The sequence below is a fragment of the Ursus maritimus genome, unplaced genomic scaffold (assembly GCF_017311325.1).
Source record: "Ursus maritimus isolate PB19 unplaced genomic scaffold, ASM1731132v1 scaffold_1, whole genome shotgun sequence".
Classification (NCBI taxonomy): domain Eukaryota; kingdom Metazoa; phylum Chordata; class Mammalia; order Carnivora; family Ursidae; genus Ursus; species Ursus maritimus.
Genome location: NW_024423343.1, coordinates 95249084 through 95268221, shown reverse-complemented (window position 1 = coordinate 95268221; position 19138 = coordinate 95249084). Strand labels below are relative to the sequence as shown.

General features: G+C 35.7%; 1 protein-coding gene across 2 annotated transcripts in view; it reads right to left on the bottom strand.

Annotated features, from left to right (window-relative positions):
* The window catches only part of DPP10 (dipeptidyl peptidase like 10), a 618096-nt gene that overhangs the window by 414330 nt on the left and 184628 nt on the right, over positions 1–19138 (bottom strand). The gene's annotated exons all lie outside the window — the stretch shown is intronic.

The following is a 19138-nucleotide window of genomic DNA, read 5'->3' as shown; positions in this document are numbered from 1 at the left end:
TATGGGCAAAAACTTGAGGATGATATATGTGACTAATTATACAACAGGTTATCTTAGTTTCTGTTCTGTGGAAAGTGCAAAGCATTCCAACAAAGGGTTTTAGTGTAAATTTTTGTGCACACATGGTATTGATTGCTAAATGTAATAGTCTGATCATGATGCTGAATAACTGTCTTTTTAAAAAAATAAATAAATAAAATGGCATTAAAACGTGAGGCTTTGTGTTAAATTCCCATTTGGCAACACAAGACTAAATTAATTGGAGAAGGATTATTATATCAGCAAGTAGAGAATATTTTCACAGAACCATGGAAATTTGTGTCCAGAAGGGACCTCAAACACCATGAGGACCCATTTCTATTATTCATATGTAAAGATGAGCACACAAATAGCTGACTTGTCCCAAATTATACAAGCATTTACTGGGAGAACTCACATCCTAGTAGCCTAAGTTAGTACCATTTCTGTTATGACACTAAGATTCTCCTAACTGACAGATCATCTTATTACCTAGCTCTTTAATTTACTAAAATCTATTTACTGAAAAAAGGGAAACGAATAAGTGAACTGGCTTAACTGTAAAGATATTATGATTCCCTCATTTATCACCCCTATAACTCACTTTATATTTTTCTCCCATTCATTTGGAGGAGAAAAAAAATATTTTTAAAGATTTTATTTATTTATTTATTTATTTATTTATTTATTTATTTATTTATTTATAAGAGAGAAAGAGAGAGAGACGGAGGGAGAGTGAGAAAGAGAATCCCAAGCAGACTCCATGCTGAGCGTGGAGCCTGATGTGGGGCTTGATCTCATGACCCCAAGATCATAACCTGAGCTGAAATCAAGAGTCAGACGCTTAACTGACTGAGCCACCCAGATGTCCCAGGAGGAGAAAAAAATAAATATTTTCTTTTTGGTCTCAGCTCAAGAAAATGAACATTGGACCACCTCCTTATGAATACTAATCTATAATTATGATAAAGGGTTATTTATTATGTATATGTGCTAACATCATATTCAGTGTATTACACACATTTCACTGCATCTTTAAGGATTAGATATTGTTACCCCCGATATATAGATTTGGAAACCGTAGTTTAGAGAGGTTAGCTGATGACGCTCATGAAGTTATTAGGATGAAGATCCAAGTCTCAAAGGTAGACCTGTCTGACATCAAAACTGTTTGCTATCTCATATACCACTTCAAAATCTCTTCCTTCAATGCCAGTATTTGTCCTGAATGTTCTTACAGCACTTTGAATACACCCTACGTTAGCTGTCATGAGATAGAATGGTCTCAAAATATGATCGTGCTCCATGATCAGTGTCATCGTGTAAGGTGTCAGTATGATCTCTGTCCAGCAGCCAGGTCTTTATATTAACTGGATTCATTAGAAAACTTAGATGTATGAATGGAGAGGTCCATGTTGTTAATCATTATTCCACTGTTGTATGGTCACGCTTTGGAAGACTCTAGATTAGTAAATATTTTCTGAATATTGCAAACTAATCAAAAACAATGGCATCGATAAGTCACATATTAGGTAAATGCTGATTTCCGCTCTAAGTTCTAAAACAATCTACTATCCTCATGTGCTGCCCAAAATGCACAGCCATCAGCTCTCCTGAGCAACTCTCCTTTCCCTTCACTCTTCTTTTCCTTCCAATGCCACAAGCTTTAGCCTAAGAGACCTCATGAAACCAACAGAAGGATCTCAAACAGTGACAGTCAGAAAGACAATGCAGTATATTTTGTGTGCAGGTTATTTGTAAGGGAAAAGATAACTAGTATAAGATGATATCGACTATGAAGATAGACAACAACTCCGGGATGCAGTCAATAATCCTGGGATGGAGCTCTGCATTTCACACAAAGTATTTCATCTCTCCTAATTCATATTCCTTACTAAAATGAGGCAGCTGGATTCCAATTTTTACTGAGGTCCAGAGAGTTTTGGTGTTTGGTTTAATGTGTCTCTATACACCTTACACATAGGGTAAAATTGGAGCATGTGATCGTATGACATCTTCAGAAAGAAAAGTTGTTTACATCATGAGTTAAATACAACCATTAAGAAGCTTTTTTTTTTTTTTTAAGACACTTCATTTCTTTCTCAACATTAAAATTAAGGGTTAAAGAAAACTGGCATGCTGAATGAAAGACAGAAAAAGAGATCATTTCAGTAACGGCCAGTACCTCTATTTACATCAGGGCATAAAGACAGAACAACGACAAAAAAGAGCAACATCATGTGATAGTTAATTCCCGTGGCGAAGAAACTTAGAGCCTGTTTTCCACGACGATGCAGCTGCGGAACACATACAACTTATCATCAACAGAAATGTCATCTCCCCTTTAGCAGAAAACACCAGTTGGTTAACATGTAATTATTAGTGACTAAAAATAGCCCTTGTGGGAATTATCTGAGCTTAGCTTTGTTCCCTTGGATGATCGTGCTTCAGCTTGGTTGTTTGTGTGTGGTCAACGAGCATCTACGGGGACACAAACCATTTCAACTCGAGGGCTGCTTTTTGTTCAAGCAACTTAAAACAAATAGTACTTCAGTATCTCTAAGTTTTCAGTCTCTTCAGTAAGAACTAAAGAAGCAAAAATCATGTAACAATATAAGTAACTGATTTAGTAAAGAATCTTGCTGGATGTAGAACTCCTTTATCCATCACAAGAAAATAGTAACAATTCTGACATTCTCCTTACTGCCCCCATGGCGACTAAGGTGTGTACTTTAGCTTTGATGTGATGAGAGCTTCGTTTCAGGTTAGATTAGGAGCCGTTTTGTAACAAATGGGTTACACTAAGTAATGAAATACTCATCAATTACAGGGAAGCCTCATTGAGTAAGGCTATGAGCCTCACATTTTATGAAAGGAAACATGTTTACCAAAGGAGTATTCACTCAGAGACTCTAAGAGAAATAGTTATATATTGAATATCGCTTTGCTGTGACTGGTGTTTTCAAGGATTCCCCTCATCCCCACACAAGAAGTTGAGCTACCCCAGACCATGAGTGCTATTTGTTAGTGGTGGGGGGTTACAACTCCTGGGTGCTTCCCTAACCAGGACTCTTCTCGTCTTCCCACCCAGCGACACTGTTCTAGAGATAAGCACACGTGGCGTTGTAACATTAGGTTCAGTAAGGTTATTATTTAATTTAAATCAGTTACTTATTCATGACAAATTTGTTGAATTTCAAGTGTCAAGAACATGTGAGACGAAGGGGATAGAACATCTGCACGATAAAAACAATGCCCTGCCAGAGTACTAGAGGGCGAGCAAAAATGAAAATTATTACATAAATGATTAATCAATCATCATTTTCAAAAGAGCCAAGAAGTCAGACAGCTTGTCATAAGTGAGCTATAGTAAACTCCATGTAGCTGAATGTTACAGAATGAGTGTATGCACACGCGTGCATGTGTGTGATTATTTTAAGAGTACCTAAATGCAGGCAGAGGGAATACTGCAGTTGGGTGCATTTGGTCTGCTGTGATAACAATTTGAAAACTGATTTCATTAAGTTGACAGGATTATAATCATTTCTGACATTACTGGAAGTAGGGTTTGTTTTTTTTTTAAGATATACTTCCTCCCTTCCTCCCTTCCTCCCTTCCTTCCTTCCTCCCTTCCTCCCTTCCTCCCTCCCTCCCTTCCTCCCTTCCTTTCTTTTTCTTTCCCTTTCTTTTGCTTCCTTCCCTTCCTTCCTTTCTTCCCTTCTTCCTTTCTTCCCATCTTTCTTTCTTCCTTCCTTTTCTTTTCTTTTCTCTTCTCTTTTCTTTCCTTTTCCTTCCCTTCCTTTCCCCTTCCCCTTCCTTTCTTCCTTTCTTCCTTCCTTTCTTTCTCTCTCTCTCTCTCTTTCCTTCCTTCCTTCCTTCCTTCCTTCCTTCCTTCCTTCCTTCCTTCCTTTCTTTCTTGAGTGCAAGAAGTGGGAGGGAGAGAGGGAGAGAGAATCTCAAGCAGACCCTACACTGAGTACAGAGCCTGACAAGGGGCTTGATCTCATGACCCTGAGATCATATTCAGGGCTGAAATCAAGATTTGGTTACTTAACCACTGAGCCACCCAGGAGACCTTCTGGGAGTAGTTCTGATCGCAAAAGGAGCAAAGGAGAAAAGATGAATTATTCAGATACCAGCTTTATGATTTGGTGAAGGAAAACTGAGGAAGTTACGTCTGGTTTCTTTCAAGAAGTTGAAAACGTGTATTTGACTCCTTTTGCCATGACCACAGGGAGATTACAAACATATTCTTCTAAGCTTAATTTTCAAGGGTTAAAAAGAGAAATAGGCTTTTGGGGCGCCTGGGTGGCTCAGTCATTAAGTGTCTGCCTTCGGCTCAGGGCATGATCCTGGCGTTACCGGATCGAGCCCCGCATCAGGTTCCTCCACTGGGAGCCTGCTTCTTCCTCTCCCACTCCCCCTGCTTATGTTCCCTCTCTCTCTGGCTGTCTGTCTCTGTCAAATAAATAAATAAAATCTTAAAAAAAAAAAAAAAGAAATAGGCTTTAAAGTTTCTACAGTACCATAATATTGTATCATATAACATATATATTACATATAATTACATATGACAAATTGATAATTTGTAGCATACACATTTCCTCATAATCATACATGTAACATGTTATATGTATGATGCATGTTGTAATATTTCACATATTATACATGATATATATTGCATATATAGCAATATTTGTCATATATAAAAGCCATATTATATATCATATGTATGTTTTGAGTTTTTAGTTGACACAATTGCAAGAGTCATGTTTTTTGAGAATGTACATTTATGGAATGTAAAGCAAATGCCATTAAATAATTCCTCTCCCCAACATGTACTGAGCACTGAACATGAGCACGATGATGTGAAAAGCCCCCCCCTTTTTTTTTTCCTGTCCTCAGGAGGTTTATATTCCGGAGGGAAGAAAATGACAAAATCAGGAATTCTAGCACAGCATTTGAAATGCCACAGTGGTAGTTTACTCATGACCCTATTGGAAGTATAAAGAAAGAAGTAGAGCTGGCTGAATCAACCTGGAGGGCCGCAAAGTACTTGTCCAAGCAGTTTCTGGAATGCATCCACTCCTCTCTATCTCCACTGCCATCACCCTGGTCAGAACCACTTCCATCCCCCACTGATCTACCACAATTACCTGCTAACCAGTCCAAGACCCGAGCTGCCCTTGGCCGCTGATGATCTCCAGCTGCCTGACTGATCTTCTTCCAGAGAAGATCATTTCCTGTCAACCTCCTACTTGAGAGCTTCCTGTCAAACTCAGAGTAGAATCCAAATGTCATCCCACAACATAAAGCCTCTAAAGAGTGTGGAACTTATCTACCTCTGTGACTTTATTTCAAAATACCCTCCTAGTTTACTCAATACCCCAGAATTTAATACCTTACTACAGTCTTTAGAAAAAAAAGAAAAATTACATTTGTTCCCACCTCCGCAAGTGTACATCTCCAATCCCTTCTTCCTAACACATTTCCTTCCTGTGTCTCCATGTGGGAGGGCTTCCCAGGTTTCACTGGCTGGTCAATGTCACTGCCTCAGGCAAGTTGTCCCTGAGCATGATTAGTTCCCGTTCTCCGGCCCCATCCTACCACTTTTTCTTTTTCTTTCTTCATGGCACTTAACAAGACCTTGTTCATTTAATTGTTTATTGCCTGATCACCATCCCTAATCTTATAATGCATGCTCCGTAAAACCTCGACCATCTCCTCATATTTACTACTGACAACTAAACCAGGGGTTGGCAAATATTTGTGACAGATAAAAGCATAAAACCCAAGTGGACTGTGAGTATGATCACTAGATTTACCAAATAAAAACACAGAACATCTAAATTTGAAATTTAGATAAACAAAAAATATTACTTTAGTATAAACATGCTGCAAATATTGCATGAGCTATGATAAAATGTGGGGCTCTTCACTGCAGCATGGTTCAAACAAATCAATCATAAAGGGCATTTTGGGACAATTAGAAATATTTTAAAACATTTTAAAATTGTATTATTGTATTATTGTTAAATTGATTAGATGTGATAATGATGGTTTAGTTATGAGGACAATGTATTTTTTCTAGATGCATACTGAAGGATTTAAAGGTTAAATAGCATGATGTCTATGATATAATTATGTAAACAAGCAAAAAATAGTTGATGAAGCAAATAAGGCAATATTTTTACATGATGTTTTAAGCCAAGAAGTATGTGTGGGGGGAGTAACCTCTGAGGGTCCTCTTGTTCCATTCTTCCTACCTCTCACTAGAGCCTTCCACTGCTAGAACCAGGTGGGAGAGGTGGAGGAGGCTAAAAATCCCAGCTGAACTAATCTGCCTCCCTTAGCACAGAGGTGGGCAGGCTAAGGTGTAGTGTATGTATAAGAACACAGAGACCCAGGACCTGATGAAATTTCATTATACTCTTCTATTTGGTATGGCTGAAATTATTTATAATACAAAGAAAATAAAAACATAGATATTTGCAAGATCTATATCTGTATTTGCAACTTTTTAAGGGGATGTCCTATGGCTATCACATTTTAGTATTCTCACATAGCTTATAGCTATTTTTTTTTTTGATAACTGAACCTGTAATCAATAAATACTGATAGGTAGGGGCACCTGGGTGCCACAGCGTCTGACTTTTGGTTTCAGCTTAGGTAGTGATCTCAGGCTCAGGGTTGTGGGATCAAACCCCACGTCAGGCTCTGCACTTGGTGCGGAGTCCTCTTAGGATTCCCTCTCCCTCTGCCCTTGCCCCCTCTCCCCCTCAAATAAATAAATCTCTAAAAATATATATGCTGACAGGTAAAAATATATTTAAAACTGATTCTATACTGTGACACAATTTTCTACTTTTACTTGGAAAATGTTCTACTTTCACTTTATCCTTTTAATTAATAGTATTTCAATTACTCTGGCCTCCTTAACAAAGGTTGCCCAATACAATTAATTCCCTAGAAGATTTTGAGTAATCAATATAAGGTACAAAAATTGTCTAACTATTAATTCTTCCATTGTATAACATATATTTAAAATACAAACTTAATGAATCTTAGTATTCAATCTTGTCTGTTTGGCCAACCTTAATTCCTCCAGATGGTTAAGTTAGTCTTAGGATATAATTTCAGCTCATTTGTTGGTCTTTGGCAATTTTGTTGACCAAAATGTATATCACACCTTATGTAACATAAGCATATGTAGGTATAAAGATGCTGGATTCTAATGTATTTAATTTTTAGGTAAATATTCCATATTTGGTCAAGTTTCTTATGCTCTATTTGTTCTTTTGGGGTTAATATTTAAAAAAAAAATAAGTAAGGCAGTCTTTCAGTAAGGCAGCCCTGCATTGCAGGGAAATTATCTTAACCTTTTCTGGTTAATACAATAAGCAAATGCAGTAATATAAAAGATGAGTAATCTACCATAATATATTCAAAATCATTATTCCATAAGCAACACAAATTATAAATAAAATTATTAAATATGCTTTTGATAAATATCAATTGATAATGCTATGGCAAAATAAGCATAAAAACAGTGACTACAAATTAAAACAATTCTTAGACTAACTTGGCAAAGTTGCAAATGGCAGAAACCCAGTCTGAACTAGCTTAAGCAAAACAGGATTTCCAGGTTTGTTCACTGGCATGTTATTTATCCCACTCAATATTCAGTGTGATTGTCTAAAGAGGCAGATTGTTCATTCTGGCCATAATTATAGATGATCATATTTGTGAAGACAGGTTTTCTCCCTAATCTATGTAACGTTTTTTTTTTGGTCTTCCCGCATTAGCTAGGACTTGCAGTAGGATGAGTATCATGTTGTAAAGGAGTGGTGCGAGGGAACATCCTTGCTTCGTTCTAGTGGAACAGCTTCTAGCTTCTTACCATGAAGTATAATGATAGGCACACGGATTTTTGCACATATTCTATATCAAGTGGAGGAAATTCTTCTCTGTTCTTAGTTTACCGATAGTTTCATCATCAATGGGTTGGATTTTGTCAAATGATTTTTCTGCACTATTTGATATGCTCATGTACTTTTTTCTTTTTCAGCCTGTTAACGTGTTGGATGTTATTAACTGGTTTTTGAACACTCAACCAGCCTTGCATTCCTGGGAGAAACTCGACTTGATCATGATGTATAATCCTTTTTATACACTGCTGCATTTGACCTGCTAATATTTTGTTGAGGATTTCAGCATCTATGCTCATGAGAAATGCTGGTGTGCAGTTTTCTTTTCTTGTAATATCTTTGTCTGGGTTTAGTATTAGGGTAATAATGCTAGCCTCACAGAATGAATTAAAAAGTACTCCCTCTGCTTCTGTCTTCTGAAAGTAATTGTAGAGAAAGGTATAACTTCTTAAATTTGATAGAACTCACCATCTGAGCCCGGTGCTTTCTGTTTTGGAAGGTTATTAATATTAATGCAATTTCTGTTGAATAGACCTATTGTCTATTTCTTCTTGTGGGAGTTTTTGCAGATTATGTCTTTCAAGGAATTGATCCAGGAACTGGTTACCAAGTTTGTAAACATAAAGTTATCCTCTTAATGTTCATGGGACAGCTAGTGATTCCCGTCTTTCATTTATGTTCTTAGCAATATTTGTCCTCTCTCTTTTTTTCTTAGTTAGCCTGGCTAGAGGCATATTGATTTTACTGAGATCTTTCCAAAGAACTAGCTTTTGTTGTTTTTTTTTTTTTCTCTATTAATTTCCTGTTTTAATTTCATTGATTTTTTTTTTGCTTTAAATCATTGTATTTCTTTTCCTCTGCTCTTTGTATTTAATTAGCTCTTTTCTAGTTTTCTAAAATGAAAACTTAGATTACTGATTTCCCAACACTTTTTGTCTTCAGTTTCTTTACTTCTTCCCTTACTTCCAATAGCCTATTTTAAAATTATAATTGAATGGGTGGGAATTCAGAAGGTGAATGTGAGATTAAAAACTATTCCAGCCTATGCTCTGCTTGACAGCAAATCACCCATACTTTCACTGCATATCTTCTCTCCACTAAAAAACAATTTAGATGGGAGAAAAGACCTAATAATGTGAATTGAACACAAACATGGCATTGGAAAGAGACCTTTAGAAAAAATGAGATCTCTTTAGTGTAATTCAGGTCCCGAATGCCAGGCTGGAAGAGCTAACTAAAAAGAGAGAGAAAGAGGGAGAGAAAGAGAGAGAGAAAAGTGGTGGACTCTCTCTCCTTGATAATATTCTAAATGCCAATCTTTCTAACCCTTGAGGGAAATACTATTAAATCACACCTTTTCCTAAAACTGAGGACAAAACTCAAAATACTTCTAGGTGTTCATATATACAATTTGCACATTGTATTTTTCAGTTCACAATTCATACTCTAGGAAAGAATACCCCCATTCCCATCCAATCTCACAAAACTTAGGACAAAATGTGTAACAGTTAAAAGAGAAGGAAATTCCCTGGAAAAGCCTCTAGTCTCCATGCAAACAAGGAGACAAAAAAGTATTTGTTTTACATGCTCCTGCCTCCACCCATAGCTCCCTGATTTGTTTTAAGCAAGAGTGGGCTTAACTCCCTCCACTTACTCCCTCTCTCACCACTCACTCATTAAAGCCTTGTTCCAGGCTTCATGCTAAACAGTCTAATGTGTTTCCTCCATCAAAGACTATTAGTGATTTTCAAAGTGCTAAATCCATAATGATTTTATGTTATCTTCCTGACTATACTATTTTGAAATATTCTTCCCATTTCTAGTTTCTTCATTTATTTTTCTGGCTTTTTTTTTTTTTTTTCTTTTTCTTTCCTATTCTTACAACCTATGGGAAGAAGCTCCCCTCTGGTATAATGCTCAGATCTCTATCCCCCTCATTCTATTATCAAGGAGCATCTAATCCATTTCCATAGCTTCAATATCACCTCTATAGAGAAGTCTTACAAATCCATTTGTCTAATACCCTGCACAGTATTGCACAGAGATTGATAGCATTCACTTCGTTTTGACTCCCAGCTCAGCTGCAACATTGCAATAATTTTATATAGCCTCCCTAAACATCTATGTTCTCATCTTAAGGAAGTGGAATAAGATTGCCTATCTCACTGGATTGTCCCACTAAACTACTTCACTTATATTGTTATTATCTGAATGTTTAACGACAAATAGACAAGCACTCGATATTTACTAAAGAGTCATTACTTCTACTTTTCCTGCTGGTTTTTGCTAAGTTTTTCCTTACTCCAGGGAACCTTCCTGATCTCCCTAAATAGGAGGCCCTCCTATGGCTGACTGTATGACCATTACCATAGCACCATCAAACTCTATCACATTAATCCATGCTATATATTTTATATTGCAATATCAGTAACTTGACCACATCAACAACTTCGTTGGTCATAAATTCCTTGAGAGCAGGCAGATATTATGGCTTCATTACACTTAAGTTTCTAGTGCTTAGCATAAATTAAATAATTGGCATGAGGTTACAGTAAAGGTCTGGGCTAGGATTCAACACAAACCTGACACCAATCTGCACTCACTCTTCACACACTGTACCGAGTGACTCGGTAGAGTGCTTAAATCACTCTGACATCAATGATGGCTTTATGTTTACTCCATATGCCAGATTATAAACTCCAGGGGCTGGTCAACTAATCTGGTCTCTGATCAGGATTCATTAAGAACCTTTTTCTCTGGTCCAGTTGCTGAATCAATAGCCAGTTATCACAAGTAATGGCCTCTGGCTGTGTGTTATACCACTGAAAGAATGTCGGCCAATTAAGAGTGTTTCATACTTGCTAAAAGTTTCATCCTGCTGAGCTCAGAGTAGAATCAACTTGGCTTCACCCTGAACGTGGGACACTGCAAAATTACAAAACCTTTTAATACTTATTGAAATCAAGTAGGTTCTATAAAACCCGCAGAGATTTTCTTTTACCTCTGAAGGGTAATGATTACCTTTTCATTCACTGTTCTTAAGTGACATCTAGAAGCTAAAGCAACAGCCAAAAAAGAACTGCAATTTTCCGGAACCATCACCAGAAATTGGTCCTTCAAATTTTTAAAACCAAAGATCTTACATGCACTCTTTTTCTTCTTTCTTTCTAAGGCCTTTCTTATTTTCAGTTGTTTTCCCTTCTATGATGAGAATAGCATTGAGAATTGAGAAGAGCATTTGTCCAATATAGTTCCATGGTCTAAACCATATGAAAAGCAAAACTGCATCTATTAATGAAAAAAATATCTTTCGAATGCAAGACCCCAAGGAATTTTATGCTCTTAACTACATGAATATTAAAAAGACTTTAAAAACTAGTTAATTACATAGAAAATAAGCATTTGGGGGAAAATTAGCTTAAATTATAATAGGGTCATTGTTAGAGCCACAAAGAAATCAGAACAGCATTCAAACTAATACTCGTCCAATTCAAGAACGTCTTGTACAATATTTCTCATAAGCATCCACTCTGTCACAATTTGAAGACATTTATGGAAAGTATCAACACATTATTTAATGTTCTACTACTCTATTTAGGTTTATTTTTTCTCTTATATTAGGATGAAATAGGGTTCCCTCTAACTTCCCTCTGTGGAAAGTTATCTAGCTATAGCTAAATAAAAATCTATACCATTTTTCAAATGTTCTTTCTTAAAATCTTTGAATATCTGTATTATTGTCCCTTTAGTACATTTCTTCTGCAGTGAGGATCACAGCATTCTTAGTAAGCTTGGGTCCATCCCCAAATAATTATACTAAAAATAACACTCAGGAAAAAAAGGCATTATATAACTCTGAGTACATTTAAATTAGTTTGTTTGAAAATCAAACATCTTTAAACTGTGTTTCATAAAATGTTTCACGTTCATGTATTTAAATGGAAAGCCTTGGTTTGCTGTTTCTTAAAAAGATGTGTGCAAGTATTTTCATGAGGCAGGTTTATTTAAGATATCACTTCTGCCATCTGGCAGCAAGATACTCAAATTACAGGAAAAGTATTTGAGGGGTATCAAGAGTTCAACTTGATATTTCATCATGAGAACCTAAATATAAAATTTAAAATATACATGACAGGCATACTATGAAAACAAAGTTTGAAAATGGGATAAACTCATCAACTGATCAAATACAGCTCAATTTTTGTGGAAAATATTAACAGAAAGGGGCTGTGTAAATGAAACACTTGTGTCAATACAGAACTAGTGGATACTGTCATACTCACGTGGGCAAACCTTTTAAAATTTTAATTTCTGAAACAAAATCAGTTTAATTTGCTCAATAACAAAGGCTACCACAAGTTTTCAGGCAGAAGCATGGCCATTATTGTGTTTTCTTATGTGAAGAAGACAGAATTTCAAAAATTCAGACTCATACAATCTGCTGTTCTTAGAGGTTTTCTAAATGTATTCCTGGGACCAGCAACATCATCTGGCACTTGTCAAAAATGCACGTTTTCAGGCCTAACCTAGACCCAATGAATCACAAACTCTGAGGACGAAGCCCCGCAATCCCTGGTTTAACAAGGCTCCAGGTAATTCTAATGCAGGCTAAAGTTTGGTTTACCTTATGTTTTCTGAGCATGAACGTTTGTAGTAGGTGACAGAGACAGATAAGGGCTCCAAGACACATAATCATTGTTTAAATGTGTCTCTTTGTTTTATTCTATCTTCTCATTTTACAAATTACATAATCCAGATATTAAATTTTTCAATGTTAATTTTATTTATTTATTTATTTATTTATTTATTTATTTATTTAAACAAGGGGTAGAATTAGGACCAGCCCACCAGTTCTTGCACACCATACTACAGCTTCTGGTCCATGTTTATTCTCCTTTCTCCCTGTCTTTAATTATTTTCTCTTTCTCTCAAAATCATCATGCACTACAGTTTTCAAGATCAAACTTCCAATTCTTCATGGCTTAACTCCATTCTAATACGATCAATTAGTGTGTCTTTTTCTGATTTCTAAAACCACCAGAGAGCAAGAATAAATGACCTTCAAATAAGTAAATATAGATTTCAAGGAATTAATGTTTCCAATTCTATAAATAAGCTCTCATGTACCCTGTCACCTAGAATAGATGAAACAAACAAAGGACCACAAGGCTAAATGTTTGATAGGGGATTTCAGTTAAACGTATCTTACTTGGACATTTACTTTTTGCGAAAGAATCTTTTTTTCTCCAAATGAGAAACCTCAGTATTAAAACCAGTTTAAAGTGAGACTGTTCTGGTTGAAGCAGAGAATCAGAGCAACTTTTCTCGTAACTGCTCCTTCCATAGCTCCAGAGACACAAATCTGAAACCCAAGTTTTTGCTTCATCAAGTCAGAAAACTTTGACCTAATACATTTTTTCTCTTAATATGTTTACATGTGATACACATAGATTCACAAGGATTACCACAAATATAACATTGTGGGTTTTGTTATTGTTTTGTATTTGGCTTGGGCAGAATAATCAGTCCATAAACTAAACAACAGAAGAAAGAAACAAGAAATTTCTCAGATATTGAGTCGAAAAGCATTCAGGATGCATCTCTACATGTAAAGACACTATTATTTCCTCAACCTCTGACCTGTTATTATTAATTATTATTATTAATCCCATCCTTGCTCATTTAGCAACTTCTATTCATTGCTGAAAACCCTATGAAAGCTTTGTTTTGTTCATCTAAGAAAGTATTTATTTATTCAATGTCTACAATGCTATATACTTTTATCGTTTTTAGAAAAATTGTGTTAAAGTACACATAATGTAAAATTTACCATTTTAACCATTTTTAAATATACAGTTTTGTAGCATTAAATGTGTTCACATTGTTGTGCAACCATCACCACCATCAATCTCTACAACTGTTTCATCACTGTAATCTAAAACTCTGTCCCCATTAAACAATAACTCCCCAACCCTTTTCTCTTCTGAGCCCCAGGCTAACAACTTTCTACCTTCTGTCTCCATGAGTTTGCCTACAGTAGGGACTTCGTATAAGTGGACTCATACAGTATTTGTCCTTTTATGAGTGGACATTTCACCTAGTATAAGATATTTAAAGTTCATTCATGTTGTAGCATGCATCAGGATTTCATTTTTTTAAATTGAAATATAACTGACATACAATATCCCATTAGTTTAGGTGTGTGTCATAGTGATTGACATTTTTATACATTACAAAATGATCCCCACAGTAAGTCTCGTTACCATCCGCCACTATACCAAGTTCTTATAATACTGTTGACTATAATCCCTATGACATTATGTCTCCATGATTTAGTTACTGCATAACTAGAAATTTACACTGCTTCACCATTTTTACCTATTTTGTCCACCCACCAACTGCCCCCAGTCTAGTAATAACTGTTTGTCCCCTGCATCTATGAGACTGTTTATATTTTGTTTTGTTTGTTCATTTGTTGTGTTTGTTGGGTTGTATAAGTTCTTTATATATTTTGGACTGTAAGCCCTGATTAGGTGTATGATTAGCAAATATCTTCTCCCATTTAAAAGTTCTATTTTTTTTTTTTTAAGATTTTATTTATTTATTTGACAGAGATAGAGACAGCCAGCGAGAGAGGGAACACAAGCAGGGGGAGTGGGAGAGGAAGAAGCAGGCTTATAGCGGAGGAGCCTGATGTGGGGCTCGATCCCATAACGCCAGGATCACGCCCTGAGCCGAAGGCAGACGCTTAACCGTTGTGCCACCCAGGCGCCCCATCTATTTTTCTTTTGTAAAGGCTTTACAACAGAAGGTCAATCTTTCTCCTGTTACCTTAAATTTCTAATATGACACGATACCCAAATATTCTACTGGAATTATTTGCCCACATCTCTATCTCATCCTTGAGCTGTAGAATACCTCATTCCTCTTTCTATTTCCAACAAAAACATAAGTTGGCACATGACAGACAGTCAATAAAGGTACACTTTAATCAAAACTACAGAGAAAAATTAAGGCAATTATTCATGTGAAATTGTTTAAAGACGCAAAGAAAAACTAATTGATTATAATTGAGGCAAATGCTTTTTGTTCATAATAATCCAAACTTCAATTTTCTGTTTTATTGTGATCATATAGACTAGTTTATAAACTGATTTTGTTCTTTTAAATATTTTTGAGAACATTTTCTTTTCATCAATGTTATCGATTTATTTGATTACACTTTTAGTTTAATAAGGCCAAAGATAAGTCACACTGTCTGGATAGTTGTGCGATCATTTGTCATTGGAAATAGGTATACTGAAATATGAATTTCCAGCTATTTTAGGAAAAATTGTCATCTGGTATGCAATCAACTCTTAGGAAACCATCTCAACGAAAGCTCGAACTCAAAAACTCTCTGTTAATACATATAGATCCCATGTTTATTTGAAGTGACTACTATAATTAGTGAAAACAGTCCCTTTTCATCAAGTAAAATTTTTTAAAAATCGTATTATTTGACCAGATAGCAATCAAAGAAATAATGAGATATAAACTTACCATGTGTTAACATATAAAGGCAGTTTGCCAGTATAATAAATATTCCATAATAATGTCAAATCTTGCTCAAAGAAAATACTTTGAATTACTTTAAATTAAAAGGAGAATCGACCATTGTACACATCATACATCTATACAAGTGCATGAGAACACTCAGCTCTTCAGTAAAACCACAGTGCCCTAAAACATCTCTCACCCACTGGGCCATAAAAAGCTTGTAATTATCACACTTTAATCTAGGGATAATCAGATTTTCTACAAATTAATATTTCCTCTCATCTTTCTTACCCAAAGCAATTCAAATTTGTGACTCAATTAAAATATTGCAAAAAAAGATAATTAAGAATAAATATAATACACTATTTCAAATGTTTAAAAGAAATAATAAGTTAGAAAAAGATGATGGATACATTGTAATAAAACTGATTACTAGAAATAAAATAATATTTAACCTAATTTTTGTGGGCTTTACATATCAACAGAAGTGCATAAATATATCCTTCGATCTCAGAAAAGTATTATGTGTTCTGATTTCCATCCTGTGCTCCTTGAAGCCCCGGCAATTTCATAAAGCCCCCCAGAGGCTGCCAGGAAGAAAGAAGAGGAATATGGCACTTTCCAGACTTCCTGTTCTTGGTTTAGGCTTTATACAGAGAAGCTATCATCTCTTTTCCTCCTTCTTTCCCTCCCTCCCTCCCTCTCTTTCTTTCTCTCTCTCTCTGTGTGTATGTGTGTATATGTGTCTGACTCCTTCTATGTATATGATTTTGTCAGAACAAATCTTGTGACAAAAACATGGAAAACCAATGCTTTAAGGAGTTCATGGAAATTTCTAATTTTTATCACCAACCTTAATTTCCTGTGAAGGCTAAGAAAAGGTATGGTGAGCTCACTGATCACCCCCAACTAAGTGATATCCCTGAGATTACATAATTTTTTCCAAACTTACACACAAGAAGGAGTCAGAGCTAAGACAAGGTACCTTTGATTTCTAAATTGTTTTCATTTGGGAATCTTAAAATTCAATCCAAAACCTAGAATAATCACTATTATTTTTCCTCTATTTGAACATCTATCAAATATCAACTTCTGTTTTCATAAATATTAAAACTAGTTTTATTAGTTATTATATATAATTTTACTATCATGTTAACTTTAAAACAAAGAAATGGCAAGCATCTATCTCACGAAACATACAGAAGTTCATTAGTTCTTGGTATTAATAATTCCAATTTCTTTCTAGTGAAAAGGCTGTTTCAATGGTGCTTCACTGAAGTTTCTGTGATTTACTGAGCCTAGGTCCCTTTAAATTATAAGAAATATTTGGTAATTTGAAGGATTTTAAAATCAGTCAAGACAAAAAAAATGGCATTTAGAATTTAAAAAGTAAAAAATGCCATAAGTTTATCAATATTAAATGGCACCTGGTTGGCAGTACTTTCCATAGGCTCTCTCAAAATTCAACCAAATTATTAATGGAAACAAATATAGGCGTATTTAGTATGCATCATACTATACTGAAAAGTAGAAAAGTCTCCAGGAAACTTGGAAAAATTTCTATCACCCATAATACCTCTGGAGTTAGATTAAAAACCACAATATTTGGATCACCACGCTGTTGCCAAAAATAGGCTAAAATAAAAGCAACAACAACATCCAAAAATCAAGAAGAATGTACAGTCTGTCACCACTGTTGGTTCCTGTGATGGGGATGCCCTGGTGGCTGGGTCGGTTAAGCATCTGACTCTTGATTTCAGCTCATGTCATGATCTCAGGGTTGGTTTTTTTGGTGTTGTTGTTTTGTTTTGTTTTAAAGATTTTATTTATTTATTTGACAGAGAGAGAGACAATAAGCGAGAGGGAACACCAGCAGGGGGAGTGGGAGAGGAAGAAGAAGGCTCCCAGCAGAGAGCAGGGAGCCTGATGCGGGGCTCGATCCCAGGACACTGGGATCATGCCTGGGACCGAAGGCAGATACTTAACTACTGAGCCACCCAGGTGCCCCATGATCTCAGGGTTGTGAGATTGAGCCCTGCGTTGGGCTCCACCTGGGCACGTGGAACCTCTTAGGATTCTCTCTCTCTCTGCTCCTCCTCCCCCCTCAAAAATAAAGTAAAGTAAAGAGTAAAGTAAAGTAAAGTAAAGTAAAGTAAAGTAAAGTTAAGTTAAGTTAAGTAAAGAAGTAAAAGTAAACTCAAGTGATGTATCAACCAGCCATGTGGGTGTTGCTTAGGTGCTATGTCAAGTATCCCACATGCTGTGCTTTACCTTCTAACTCTCTCCTCCCTACAGTATCACTCTTACAACACCCATTAAAAATATCAACTTCCAGAAAACACCCTGGTATACAAAGGATGGGTTGGGAAAGATAGTGAAGCCCCTACAAGTAAAGAATTATAGGCTTGAGCTCAAGCAAGAAGAACCTTCCTTCCTAAGAGGGAATGTAATTTGTCTTCCATCAGGGCTCTTCAGAGTGTCAGGGAGGCAAGAAATGAAGACATGAGAAAAAACAAAAACACCATATCAGTTCCCGTGAGAATTCACTAAGTGGCATCTGCTTACACGCTGAGAAGCGACCCAGGAACTAGGTATCTCTACCTGTCCTATATCTGTGGATCTTGGAAAATCAGCAAAATATAGAGGAATAAACACTGAGTCTAAATAGACAGTTCTACCTCCAAAGATATGGAGGGAAATATGTTTACAAATGAAAACTATAAAACATCATCTTGAGGAATCAGAGAAAGGCAGTGACTGATGTGGATTTATTAGTACAAGATTAGAAATTATTTTTTCAAATAAAAAAATAGTTAAAAAATCAGTTTAGAAACTAAAAGGGATATATGACAATGTGCTTTGTATATGATCACAGCATAAAACTGTAAGGAATAAAATCAAAGTAAAAAAAAAATCTTAGAATGATATAAAGAAGAATACAGTGAAGATCCTCAAGGGACCACAATTTCATTAGCAGCACTGGAAGTACTGAATAGGATTGATGCCTAACACAAAGGAAAAAGAAAGAAAAGAAGTAATGTAGAAGGTAAACTTGGCAAGCTCTCAGAATTAGGAAGTTAGTCAAAGAGATGAAAGTAATAAGGGACGATAATAGATAAGGCTCAGACTAAAGAATCATCTTAAGCATTACAGGTCTCTCTGGGGGAAGAAACCAGATAATTCTATTATCAAAGTGTTACTTCTCAGCAAAATCCCAGGCACTGACTACCAATCACTGTTTATGTCCTCTTCCTTTAAAATTGACCTTTTAGAGTACATGAAATCAATAAATCTATAATCAGAGACTTTCATTATAGGAGGTCAGAAAAGTCAGAAATATATTAATACTGATTAATAACAAAACTAAGAATCACTAGGTTGATTTTAAATATAGCTCTCTCTGTGTCTTGTGACCTTGAGAAAAACCAGTCATCCTAGGATTGACTTCCTCTAACTCTAAAACAGGGTTTGGGATGTTGGCCATGGATAGTGGCAGTTAAAGGACATGGCTTCAGTTTCGCTTAAAAAATATATATATATACATATAGATAGTATTTATATATAATAATATATAAAATATATATAATATATATTTATTTATATAATAAACATATTTTATATATTTATAAATGTGTGTGTGTGTGTGTGTGTGT